Below are 12737 nucleotides of genomic sequence, written 5' to 3'. Positions count from 1 at the left end.
TTCTGCCGAAATGATTTGATGATGCTGCAACTTTAGGCTTAATTTCGAGCTAGTTTCATGCTGAAACTTAAAATTATTTCTTCTGTAAAATTATAGTCCTATGCATTTATTTTCTAACACTATCAACCATGCTCAAATCCGAGTTAAATTGAGTGAGTTATGATCAAAATACGGTGACTGTTTTGTTCTTGAAAGCCTTGGATTTGGACAGATTTGACGTGACATTTGTGGTAGTCTTACTAAATGAATTTCTTGATACTAAACACCTACCAAATGTACCATGAATGTTTCTTAAACTTTCCTTTCACATATGAACCATGATTGGAGGATTTCCTTAGCCAAACGATTGGATTTGGGAAGAAAAGGATTAAGGGCAGATTGCCTTGAGAATTTTTCCAAACTTTGGTTAATTGGTTAACCACCTTCCCGAAGGTATTTTTCCACGAAATTTGATAGAGAAATACCCTTCATATAGGAGAACCATACTACAAAATTTGGTGTTAATTCAAGTCCGTTTCGACACTTAACAAAAGGTCCAAAGTCGGAACCAAATCTGGAAATTTGGTAACAGTCTTGAATTTTTCCCAACTTTGAGCTACCATATCTTGGTGCTCGAAACTCCGATTCTTGATCCGTTTGTTCTGTCCTAAACCTTACTTGCACCTCTAATTGAGCTATAAATTTCAAGGGCTGGTTTGCAACGAGTGAATTCTTCCGAATTTTCAAATTTAGCGAAAAACCAACCCCGGCTCAATCCTGGGTGATCTGGGACAGCAACTTTAAACTCATTTTTGAATACCTTCCATTTAGATTCGTGGAACAGTGTATTCTAAGAACTTTTAGTAATTTCCAAGAGGTTTCCAACGGTATAAATTTTTCCAATTTTAGACTTGTATCGAGTGAGATACGATTTTTCAAAGATCCATATCAAAACTGAAATTTTTCAACTTTCAAGGAAATAGAGATTTCCAAGAACTTTTTATTCTTTCGACATTATGGAAACATTTTAACCTCGATTTCCAAGATAAAAACCCAAATGCTCCTGTACTTTAAGAAACTCTAATTGAACCTCGCTTTACGAGTAATTGAGGTTCGATTTCGTGGAATTTCCTTAGATTGTACTAGTGTACAATCTTCCTTGATAATTGGGATATATGAATGATAATACGTTATTGTTTGCCCACGCGCACACGAGGACCTTCAAGAGGATCCTACCGTGCACACTTGAACTTCCAGAAAACATTTCTTCTTGATTTGCTCGGTGAGTGTCAAGTGTATGACTACTTGAACTCTATGGACTTGATTCATGCTTGGCTTACCTGATTACATGCTTAGCCTACTTGGTTTTGAAAAATGGAGTCGAGTGTGTACTTTATCGCACTCGTTCTCATTTGAAACAAATGACTCATGCTTAACATGGTTTGCCTGATTTACATGACCTGAAATACATGCTTAGACCTGTCAAATGCTTGAATACATGATATGGTATGCTATGGCTGCATACGTCGTTGGAGTGAATCTCTCGACACTTACATGACACATGGGGGACGCCCAAACTCATAGGCCGACCTTGGAACTCGAGCCGGCATGGGCTTGGTCGGGAACCTCGGTGAGCCATGAGATTCACATGATAAGCTTGATCTATTGGAGAGATCTTGCTTGGCATACTCGTGGAGTATCGCCTCATAAATGTCGTGCGGGCCCGAAGCGGTGTATGGTGGACGGATGAGAAGTAAGTGGTGATCTACGGTTTGGAAATATCAACCCGGTTGACGGAGAGTCATCACGGGAAGATATACGAATGAACTGGCAAAGCAAGTGGAACTTAGCTCTTGAGAGCTACCATATCCTTGAATCGTTTCTGTTTACATTTTGTTGGCATTGTTAATTACTTGCAAGTTATCACTTGAACTGTTACTTGGGCTTGTTACCTGAACTATGTGCCTGCATGTGTGTTCTTGGCCTCACGAGCGTTTTGCTCACCCTATAGATTTGTTTTCCTTAACAGATTTGAACTCGGAGGCGTACTGAAAAAAAAAACCCTCCTGATGAGCTTTTGTTTAGGATTTCTATTATATTTTGGCTATGCCCTTGGTTTTGGGTTGTACTTTTGGAATTGAAATGTAACTTTTGGGGCGTGATGTATATTTGGGAATTATGATGTACTTTGAACACCCGACGTGCGGGCTGGATAATGGATGACTATTGTTAAGCTTGAACGCTTTCGCATTTTCTGTATTTAAGTTATTTACGTGTGTTGGGTAGAGCGATAATATGCTTGAATGGAATTGCTTGAGTCCTGGCGAGAGTTAGGCAGGCGTCCCGCGGATACCCTTTGGTTCGCCTTAGGGAGAAGTGGGGGCGTCACAGTTGGTATCAGAGCATAGGCTTTAGATTTTGTAGTGTATCCTAGGCTTAAAGTTTAGGATGCCTGACTGTGGGATTAATTTGAATATTATGTGAACTAGAGGGTCTATTGTATCCTACGGGTTAAAGAAATTGGTTACTTGAGAGTTTCTTACTTGGGACTTGCAGAAATAAAGTTTGAGGAATTAGCTGATGTTATATTGAAGGAAAATATGGGATGAGAGATTAGTAGTGAAAGATTGGACGAATTTGAATTATTGTTATACTTGTAAGTGTGGAAAGAAGTGAGACAATTATTAGTGCTGGCTAAAGCAGATAAGAGACCGAGATTTGATGGTCAAACTCCATGTATCGTGATTGTGAACCCAGATGAAAGAGTTTCAAAGGTATAAAATGCATTTTCCTGCTCATTTACCTCCTAGAGAAATTATGCTTTGAAATTCTAAAGGAAAAATGGGGATGTACTAGTTTTATTTTCAAACGATAATTGGAAATAATATATATGTGCTTTAAGTATGTGTAATTCTTCGATTTTGGTAAATATGTGAATTTTACTTGAATTTCAATTTAAAAATTTGTGAATAACTGATGAGTTTGTTGAAATTTTGTATGTGATGGGCTGATACAAGGTTAAAATTTTCTAAACTAGATTTTCCCCCTTGATTGTATACTGGTGTATTCTCACACTTGAATTCATCTATGCTTTACAAAAAAAATAAAATAATAATAATAATAATAATAAAAATATCTTGAATTTTCGGAAGAACGGCGAACTTATGTTTTTATAATGAAAATCTTGAACTTGATAAGATTTTTGTTACTTTAAATACTCTCCTTATCTTTTAAAATTCTTGGTTTTCAAGAAGGGTGAGCCTAATCTTTAGGTGTACGGATTGCGGGAACTTTGAGATATAGAGTAACTGCATTCAAGAACACGCAGTTAGTGTGAATTGACTTGGTTTCCATTTGACACGTAAGTTAGCAAGTTGTACTTATTTCTTGGGTTTGAACTTGGAGCTTGAGACTTTAACTATAAAACCCTAAGACTAGTTATTCTTGGAGATGATGGTGCTCTGGTTGGTGGCTTACTTATTAAAGATTTTGAATTTCGAATGGATAACCTTTGGTTTCCGCTTGTGTTATGGTTTGATTGGATCTAATTTCGTAAAGGCATGTGATCTGATTGGAATTAGTGATATTCGGACCCATTGGTTTAATTAAGGACTTAGGAAGGGTGGTGCACGCCGTGAGACCTTTTGTATCCCGCTTGCATATACTTCTACATTTTGTGACCCTTAATTGCCTATATACAGTATTTGACATATTGGGCTTGTTTTGTGACTTCTTAACTCGTACTATAACCTTCGATACATGTCTTGATTCTAAATATTTTTGCAACTTGTATATGCATTAAGTTCTTTTATGTTTAATTATTCCTTTTCTTGCGCTTATAGACTCCTATTAAGTATGGTAGCAGGAATAGGAAAAAGGGGTCGTGGCCGAGGACTTAGACAACCATGTACTCGTGAGAAAAATTGATGGATAGTCTTATATAATTTAATGAGATTCTAGTACTGAATATGAATCGAAAAAAAAAACCAGAAGATTAGATCTACCAGTGTATAATGGATTAACCTAGTTGGGAACTTAGTGAGATTTTCCTGTGTGAAATTTTAATAACTGCTTTATACGTATATTATGATTGGTCCTGTGGCCGTATTTCAACTTTTGTGAAAGTTTGAACTCCAAAAGTATTTCGTGGGTTTGGTGAGATGACCTGAATTCATTACCAATTTGTTCTACTTGAACAAAAGCGCTTTCAATTTTACTTGACTAATACTATACCCAGATTCACTTGTTTTACTTTTCACAAAATTTATATATATATATATATGTATGTATACACATGTTGAACTCGTTTGAGACTCGAAATCAGATAGAGTTCAAGTTCGAATCTTTCTTAGGAACATGAATGCCTATTTGTTATGAATCAGATATTAGCAATGATCGGGTTTTATGTACCAGTAGAGTTAACTCTTGGTTGGATAAAAGGGTGGTAAAGGTATTAGATCACAGGTTATGCGAATATGAACCTACATGTTTACCTATCTTTCTTAAAGGTATTTTCTAAAATATACGCCTTACTCGAACATACATTTAACTCGAAACTTTGAGGAAAAGTGTTGGAACACCCTCCATGTATATGTTATGATTATTATGTATATGTTTTAAAAATCATGCATTAAGTTGCATGATTAATATTCTTAAATCTATTTGAGAGATTTTAAATATATATTGATAATTGTGGTTAAACATTATTTGAAATCTCTTACTAAGAAAATTTAGTTTTGGGTCGTGAAGAAAAATTTGTATCTTTAACTCTAATTTTGAAAATTTTGAATCGCATTTTGCCACAGATACATTCAAAATACATCAAAAGTCTTGACCTTATCTTGTAAGTCATGATTGGTTTGATTTAGACAAAATTTTGAGGAAAGGGATTTTGGTCCTGCTAGTGCGTAACAGTTTTTTTTAGGATTTGGAACTTGTTTCATATGGCGTGTAATTTATGGTTTCACTACACACGGGAGTAAGACCTTAGAATGGAAGTACATATCATTATATCAAGAGGTATTACTTTAGTCGTGTGTGTGGATTTTCTTAAGTATCATTCGGGGAGAGGGAAGAGTAAATATACCTGGATGACTTAGATGCGTGAGAATTTACAGGTTGTGGATAGTTGAGTTTCAAATTCTGATTTGCTACTTATTTAGATACTTGAGCTGTTGATAGGCTAACAGTCAGGATTAAGAAAATGGATGAATGAAAAGTTTGGAAGAGATGCGTATAGAAATAGAAATTCTTCACAAGGAGTTGGAATTCCAAACTAAATTGGCTGAATTCTGGGAAGAAAAAAAAAAAAAAGTCGAGAACTTAGGGTTGAAGATGGGATCCAATGTTTAATCGCCAATTTGAGATATTAAAAGTTGTGAGATTTGGATGAGTGAAAGGAAATATTTGATGGCTTGAATGAGCCTAACGATTAGGGACCGGATGTTATATTTGGAATGGACGCTTGAGGCTATATATACATAGATTATTGAGAGTTGAACTATGAGACTATTAAGAACAAATGCTCCATAGCCTCACATAAACGAGAATTATAATCAAGGGTCAGGAGCAGCGAATAAGGGATTTAAAGTAGAGTTACTACCAACCGGAAATCCTAGAAACTGATGTGCTTAAAACCACTTCCAATTCAAGATGGGGATGCTTGAATTTTCAGTTATGCCAATTGGGTTGACTAATGTATTAGCAGCAATTATTGCATTAATGCATCAAGGTTTTAAATCGTAATAGGATTAATCTGTGATGGCATTTATTGATGATGTATTGATATACCCTAAAGTTTGAGAAGATCATGAAAAAAAAATAATACCTGATGGTAGTTTTACAAACCCCGAGAGAACGCTAACTTTTGTTAAGTTCAATAAATGTGAGTTCGATGGGAAGAAATAGCCTTTCTAAGTTATATAATATCTAAGGAAGAAATTGTTGTTAACTCAGCTTAAGTGGAAGCTGTTTAAGAGGAAATGACCAGAAAATCCTACCGAAATTTGGAGTTCTTAGAGGTAGTCGAATATTACCTTGGTTTGATCAGGGACTTCTAAGGATACGAGACTTGGCAAGTTATTTGAGATTTTAAATGTGAGGAAGAATTTGAAGGTGAAAATCATTTAACCAGTGCACTTGTGTTGGCTTTACCGTGCGGATAAGGTGATTTTGTGATTTATACAGATGGTTCAAAGGATGGTTTAGAATGTATATTAATAATATATGATGAGGTGATTGTATATGCCTTCTGAAAGTTAAAATCTTCCGGAAGAAAGTAATCAACTCATGATTTGGAGTGAGTTGGAAAACGTAAGTCAATGATTGATCTGATAGGCTTAACCATGAAGGGAATGATATTGTTCTAAGTATAAATTTCGAGGACGAAATTCCTTTCAAGGAGGGGAGGATGTGAGAACCCGAAAATTTTCTTATTTTTATAGAATATTACTGGAATATTTAAATGATTATTCACTCATTTTCTTCGAATTATTTATTTCGACCATTTTAAATCCATTTATATGGAATGACGCCTCCTTATATTTTTAAAGCGTTTTGTTGAAAAATTCGCTTTTCGAAAATTTGTTTAGTCCGGAACGACGGGTGCACGTTTTTCTAGGCCATACTTGAATCGGGAGTGTATTATTTATTGGAGAATTAAGAACGATCAATAATAGATTAAGAAAGGTTAATGGAGGAATTAATACTCAATTCACGTGAGGACTCGTAAAATTATTATTTTAAAATCCCTAATTTTGGCTAAATTAATTATTTATTTTGATTTTTGCCACGAATAATATTTTCTAGCCTTATTAGACCTAAGTACATGGTTTTATAGTTTCGTTATATTTTTAAAGTGTCTCGTTTCAAAAATTATTTTCTTATAAGCTTGTTTAGTGAAAAGGTGAAAACGTGTCCAAACACTTTAGCCAATTGGGAATAAAATAAGTTCAAAAATTTGAGACATATACAATGGTCCTAAAATAGACAATTTTAGGTTTAAGCACACAAGTGATAGCTAGTGGTACGATCGTTATAAGAATTTCTCGAAGGCTTCATTTTATTGCGCCTAAATTGGAAATACGTGTTTTCACGTGCGCGCTTAATTGAGGGACTTTGGACAATTATTTTGGGACAATTAAGAATGAATAATATTTATATGAATGTAAGTGCCCTAGAGTTTTAGTGCACTAGTGCAACAAACTTAAGGGAAATTGAACACAAAACGCGCGAGTAGGGCACTAGTTGCAATTAAATTTTTCGTACTTAAAATATTAGACGGTCGGCGTTCTTTGTACGCAAAAAGAAATCAGACTAACATTCATATCTGCAAGCTTCATGGACGGCTAGCAACTGCAGCAAAGAGCAACCGAAAACTTCCACCATTTCCTCTACAAACTCCACCAAATTCAACCAAAACTTCACACACACTTAGCTCTTCACTTGGACAATCACTTGGACAAAGAAGGAGCTGCACATTCACGGTTTTTCTTGGGGCTTTTGGACACCAAAATCTGACCTTTTAGCACACAAGTAAGGTAACCATGATCCACTCTTCAAATCTTGTTCATTGAAGGCCAACTCACACTTAAGAGCTTGATTATGCTTATGGGTAGCTTATTATTGTTAGAAATTGTTAAATGTGGGCTCTATGAACTCCCACTTTGAGTTGATGGCTGTGATGATGTTTGATGATGGTTTTATTGTTGAATTAGTGTTTAAGGGAGTAGATTAAAGGTGCATTATCGCCAGAAACTTCATTGAGCTCTTGAAGCAAAAAGCTCCCATTTTACCCCTGCTCTGTTCGGTCACTTTAATGCAAAAATTTGAGAATTTAATGGCTTGATTGTGTTGTTTATATGTTGTAGTAGTTGTGTAAAAATTTTCATTGAAAAATACTGAGTTTTGGTTGGTCAAACGAATTTATTCCCAAAGCTAGTAATCTGGAAAACGGTTTCGTCGTAATCCAGACCAGTGTTCGTATTTCGTCCATAACTCCGTACTTCGATGTCGAAATCAAGTGCCGTTAGCGGTATTTGAAACTAGACATTCCCATATTTCCAACGGTATATAATGCACATTCTGGTTCCATGTGTGTGAACCGCACCACTCATCTGAATTCAGCTTCCCTGTTTCGCCGTTCTGCCGAAATGATTTGATGATGCTGCAACTTTAGGCTTAATTTCGAGCTAGTTTCATGCTGAAACTTAAAAATATTTCTTCTGTAAAATTATAGTCCTATTCATTTATTTTCTAACACTATCAACCATGCTCAAATCCGAGTTAAATTGAGTGAGTTATGATCAAAATACGGTGACTGTTTTGTTCTTGAAAGCCTTGGATTTGGACAGATTTGACGTGACATTTGTGGTAGTCTTACTAAATGAATTTCTTGATACTAAACACCTACCAAATGTACCATGAATGTTTCTTAAACTTTCCTTTCACATATGAACCATGATTGGAGGATTTCCTTAGCCAAACGATTGGATTTGGGAAGAAAAGGATTAAGGGCAGATTGCCTTGAGAATTTTTCCAAACTTTGGTTAATTGGTTAACCACCTTCCCGAAGGTATTTTTCCACGAAATTTGATAGAGAAATACCCTTCATATAGGAGAATCATACTACAAAATTTGGTGTTAATTCAAGTCCGTTTCGACACTTAACAAAAGGTCCAAAGTCGGAACCAAATCTGGAAATTTGGTAACAGTCTTAAATTTTTCCCAACTTTGAGCTACCATATCTTGGTGCTCGAAACTCCGATTCTTGATCCGTTTGTTCTGTCCTAAACCTTACTTGCACCTCTAATTGAGCTATAAATTTCAAGGGCTGGTTTGTAACGAGTGAATTCTTCCGAATTTTCAAATTTAGCGAAAAACCAACCCCGGCTCAATCCTGGGTGATCTGGGACAACAACTTTAAACTCATTTTTGAATACCTTCCATTTAGATTCGTGGAACAGTGTATTCTAAGAACTTTTAGTAATTTCCAAGAGGTTTCCAACGGTATAAATTTTTCCAATTTTAGACTTGTATCGAGTGAGATACGATTTTTCAAAGATCCATATCAAAACTGAAATTTTTCAACTTTCAAGGAAATAGAGATTTCCAAGAACTTTTTATTCTTTCGACATTATGGAAACATTTTAACCTCGATTTCCAAGATAAAAACCCAAATGCTCCTGTTCTTTAAGAAACTCTAATTGAACCTCGCTTTACGAGTAATTGAGGTTCGATTTCGTGGAATTTCCTTAGATTGTACTAGTGTACAATCTTCCTTGATAATTGGGATATATGAATGATAATACGTTATTGTTTGCCCACGCGCACACGAGGACCTTCAAGAGGATCCTACCGTGCACACTTGAACTTCCAGAAAACATTTCTTCTTGATTTGCTCGGTGAGTGTCAAGTGTATGACTACTTGAACTCTATGGACTTGATTCATGCTTGGCTTACCTGATTACATGCTTAGCCTACTTGGTTTTGAAAAATGGAGTCGAGTGTGTACTTTATCGCACTCGTTCTCATTTGAAACAAATGACTCATGCTTAACATGGTTTGCCTGATTTACATGACCTGAAATACATGCTTAGACCTGTCAAATGCTTGAATACATGATATGGTATGCTATGGCTGCATACGTCGTTGGAGTGAATCTCTCGACACTTACATGACACATGGGGGACGCCCAAACTCATAGGCCGACCTTGGAACTCGAGCCGGCATGGGCTTGGTCGGGAACCTCGGTGAGCCATGAGATTCACATGATAAGCTTGATCTATTGGAGAGATCTTGCTTGGCATACTCGTGGAGTATCGCCTCATAAATGTCGTGCGGGCCCGAAGCGGTGTATGGTGGACGGATGAGAAGTAAGTGGTGATCTACGGTTTGGAAATATCAACCCGGTTGACGGAGAGTCATCACGGGAAGATATACGAATGAACTGGCAAAGCAAGTGGAACTTAGCTCTTGAGAGCTACCATATCCTTGAATCGTTTCTGTTTACATTTTGTTGGCATTGTTAATTACTTGCAAGTTATCACTTGAACTGTTACTTGGGCTTGTTACCTGAACTATGTGCCTGCATGTGTGTTCTTGGCCTCACGAGCGTTTTGCTCACCCTATAGATTTGTTTTCCTTAACAGATTTGAACTCGGAGGCGTACTGAAAAAAAAAAACCTCCTGATGAGCTTTTGTTTAGGATTTCTATTATATTTTGGCTATGCCCTTGGTTTTGGGTTGTACTTTTGGAATTGAAATGTAACTTTTGGGGCGTGATGTATATTTGGGAATTATGATGTACTTTGAACACCCGACGTGCGGGCTGGATAATGGATGACTATTGTTAAGCTTGAACGCTTTCACATTTTCTGTATTTAAGTTATTTAAGTGTGTTGGGTAGAGCGATAATATGCTTGAATGGAATTGCTTGAGTCCTGGCGAGAGTTAGGCAGGCGTCCTGCGGATACCCTTTGGTTCGCCTTAGGGAGAAGTGGGGGCGTCACATGAACTAGTACGGCTAGCAACTAAGCACAAATTTCCAGCGAAGATATTCCAAAATTTTCAACAAGGAGTTCCATCCTTAGCTTGCTTTAAACACTAAACACTTAGCATGCATTTTGTCCAACATGGAATGAGTCAAATGATAAATGATTTCAACAAATTATTCCACCAATAAATCCCCACAAATCTGTCATCAGCCAGGGTAAAATTTTCCAGCAATTGGTAGCTGAAATTTGAAACTTTCTCCCTAATTCCTCATTTTTTTTCCATTTCAGCTCAACATGCAAAGTGCAATTATCATGCTAAGGAGCATCTTGTGCAATAATATGAAATTTATGACCAAAGATTCAAAAGAAAAAGTTGGAAAAACTCTGTTTCTTCCTCTCGGCTAAAACTAAGAAATTCCAGCAACTAATTGATCATAGAGTCCAAATTTTCACGGCTGAATCACTGTGTTTATTACCCAAAACTACCATGCAAGGCTACTTAATGAAATTACTTATCATAACTAGTTCAAATCAAGTTTGGTCGGCAACTATAATCATCCACAATTCCAGAAATTCTGTTCACCATCCTTGGATGAACTTGCATGTAGCCGTTCACTATTTCATTTTTTTTTTCTCTTGCTTAGCCGGACCAATAAACCTCCTGCAAAGCTTAATCATCTGATTTTAATTAGTCAAACACCTAACCAAGTGAACATCAACCACTTTCCAGCAGATTTCATACTAAAATACCCATGCAAATTCCAAAACAACTCCAACGGCTAAGTTGGAAAAATTAGTTCAGCAGTCCAGAAATTTTTAAATAAAACTTTCCAGCCATGCAACCGAATTCCTAGCCATAAAGTTCACATGCAACACTAAATAAAGAACTATCTATCAAGTTGAGTCCAAAATTAAGCTCAGATCATCACAACTAGCAAATTAAAAACCGAAACTGTGGCGACCCCACTTCCCTCTAAGGCGAACCAGAGGGTTGGAGGGCCGTCTGCCTAGCTCTCGCCAGGACTCACGCAAGCAAACTAGTCAAATCCTTCCGAAGTATAACCTAGACTATTACAACATCGTTTCTCTCCAAATAAACCAATTACTAAAATCACATTAACTTCAGAGATAACAGTTTTATAGGATAGCTAATCGTCGATTCTTAAACCTTACGCATTACAAACCACTGAATAAAATCCGACAATCCCAAATAACAAATTCATATAAGCCACATAACAAGTCTAGGTTTTACACTGTTCCAGCTTCCAGTGGCAATCGAAGACAAAAAGTCGCCTAAACTTAACATATTCCCAATCCGATCTATGACGTAAATATAATTATACATTACAAACCGCAAAACGAAGTCATAAGATTCAATTACATTCATAAGAAAATACAACTAGGTTTCAGATCGCCCAATTGCTAGGACCTGTCAAGAAAAATAAATGACGTGGTGTGAGCTACACAGCCCAGTGAGGTTCCAAGACACTCTAACAGTTCAAACAAATCAAGAAAGTTGGGCATATCATATGCATGGTTCAAGGTTACACAATGGTATGTTACCATGAGGTGATAACCATTATACGGGTAATTTGAGACATTTATCATGGTATGAGACATTTAACATGTATAGTTCATGAATGATTGGAGCTAGTTACAGGTGCGAATAACTAAGCATATTACAGGCATGGATCATATCACAAGCATAGCACATGATTCCACGTTGGCATTTTAGCATGAAACAATTATCATGATACAAGGTAAACATATACTGTAGGATACGGTGTTCCAGTGGAACTCTGTCGGTCATCTGCACCTTATGACTTCCGGATCCCCTCGGTTTGACTGGCCATCACCTTATCCCTCCAGTGGTAGTACTCGAGTATACCGAAACGGTTGTCCAGGGTTCCAACCTACCCGACCGAGCCCAGTCCTGGCTCGAGTAGGTCAGTAACCGAGGCAGGGCCCAAGTTCAGCTTAGAGCTTATAGCATGCACAGGTAACCAAGTAATTCGACAAAAGGTAAAATTCATCATTTGAGTAGGTCGAGTGAGATAAAGTACACACTCGCCTATCAATGATGGACAACTTCATATAACATGTGATTCATGATAATCAAGTAATCAAGTGGATACTTAGCACGTAAGCACGTAAGCAATACAAGTTGATTTCATGGAAGCATGTAATTCACGGATATCGAATAGTCGTGTGGGTTGGTAAACGGTTCACGGTTCACGGTTCACGGTTCACGGTTCACGGTTAACT

This window comes from Coffea arabica, chromosome 11e (genome assembly GCF_036785885.1).
Source record: "Coffea arabica cultivar ET-39 chromosome 11e, Coffea Arabica ET-39 HiFi, whole genome shotgun sequence".
In the NCBI taxonomy this organism is placed as follows: Eukaryota; Viridiplantae; Streptophyta; class Magnoliopsida; order Gentianales; family Rubiaceae; genus Coffea; species Coffea arabica.
The sequence above is the reverse complement of the archived record's forward strand: the minus strand, read 5'-3'. Positions refer to the sequence as shown.